Here is a 1,958-nt window from a genome sequence, read left to right on the forward strand (position 1 = left end):
CTCTCTCTCTCTCTCTCTCTCTCTCTCTCTCTCTCTCTCTCTCTCTCTAAAAGCCTGCAGGAGCAAATGGCAAAAACAGGTCGACTGGAGCAAGTGAAAAGTTTTCAAACGAAGGCGGTTTGCAGGCACAGTGTGACACGCCGCCTCACGTGTTCTGGGGTTAAAAACGACTCCACTGTAGGTTCAGTTAAAGAGGTTAATGCTTAATTACCTAGTGAGATGTGGTTTTGGATTGAAGCGGCTCTTATGACAGCCTGCCTTTCTTCTTGATGAGGAAATTATAGAGCGTCACCGGGGCTCATGTTCCCTCGATCTGCATCCAGAGGTCCTCACCTGCTCTCATGTCTCTCTGTACTCCCCCCTCTAATCAGATGTGAAGTGGGTTTCTTTTTACCGCTGCCTTGGAGGAAGCTGGAGGTTTTTTTTTTTTTCAATTTAGTTTCACACGAGAGATATTTTGATTGCGTCTGATAATGACCGTGCAATTTGAACGGATCTCAAACCAAAGACTCTTCGCTGCTCGGATAATCGCTGCAGCTGGAGAGTTTTTTTCTTTTTTTGGCGAGGGTCCTCTTGTGCAGGAGTGCGTTGAGGAGTGAACCAGTGATGTGTGATCAAACGGTGTGTGTTTTTGGTTTGTGTGAGGATGCAGAGAGGGCAGATAAAGGGCAGGCAGGATTATCGGGCTGGCCTTGATAACACACAGGTGGCTGGGTTAGTGTCTGAAGCTGTTCCTAAACCCACCACTTCCTACTCTGCGCTCTCACAGCTAGACAAACACAAATCCTGTGCGGGGAGTTCAAGCAATATCGGGACGGAGCTCGGGTTACCGTCCGGGTGAGCAACTTAAGGACTGTGCAGGGTTAGGAATGGGCTGAAATAGTCAGTGTAATATTCTGCCAGTTTGTGTGGAGGTGAGGGGTTATTGAAGGGAGAGACTGCCTCGAGATTCCTGTCTGACCTAAAGTTTAACGGCCTGTTGCTGCAGAGATGAATAGCGTCATTACAGAGGAATAAGTGGGAAAATAGAGGATTATAAAGTACGGACAACATAAGCAATCACTCTCTCTACGTGTCTGCARCGCATTCTTTACTGACAACGATTCATCTTCAATTTCACACTTGAGCTTTTCCACCTAAAACACTCATAAAGTGGCGCTGGGGTGAGCTGATGCTCTCCGAGGCTGCTGTTGGTGTTAACAGCGGGGGCTAGAAAGCAGACAAGTTGACATTTATGGATGAGGTTTTCCACCGACTCCGCTGTCGGCTTTTAACAGTCGTTCCCAGCAGGGAGCCCCACTGCGTGCAGCGCTAAAGGCCGAGCTGGGGATTCAGCTGACAGGATCTGAGGTGGCTGCGCCGTATTCACCGAGGCTTTGTGAACTGCTGGGCTGTGATGTGCACATCCATCACTGACCGGCRGCAYGCTGGCTTTAAGAACGGGGGTGCATTTGTTATACTGACACAGAAAGAGAGGAGGGGAGGTCAGGATTAGGGGGGAGCGGAGCAGATCAAGCCGGGGTCAAGATTAGGGTGTTGGGGTTGAGTGGGACGTGTAGACGAGTTAGAGCTGGGGAGGTTTGGGATAATACGATTTCTGAGGGTGTCTTAAAGGGATAAGACTCTATGACAGCAGTTACTGAAAAAAAAAATCCCACTTGCTTTTTGGATTATTAGGAGGGGATTWGGAGAAAAACAGATTTTGTGTGGAAGAATGCAAGAAGAGATCACATTTTAGGAGTTATATGAATGCTGGCCTCTACCCTGTCTTCTTCCCCATTTTAATTGCATTATAGTACATCACACATCAACAGTACATCTGAGGGTGGCGGTGTGTGTGTGTCGGGGTCTTCTTTTATTTTATTTCATTTTTTTTTTTTTTACTCCCCCGTTCCCCGCTGGCCGTCTGGGGATGGGGACCCGGGGTGTGGGGGATGACTGTCTGGTGGGGCCTGAAC

This window comes from Austrofundulus limnaeus, unplaced genomic scaffold (genome assembly GCF_001266775.1).
Source record: "Austrofundulus limnaeus strain Quisiro unplaced genomic scaffold, Austrofundulus_limnaeus-1.0 Scaffold51, whole genome shotgun sequence".
In the NCBI taxonomy this organism is placed as follows: domain Eukaryota; kingdom Metazoa; phylum Chordata; class Actinopteri; order Cyprinodontiformes; family Rivulidae; genus Austrofundulus; species Austrofundulus limnaeus.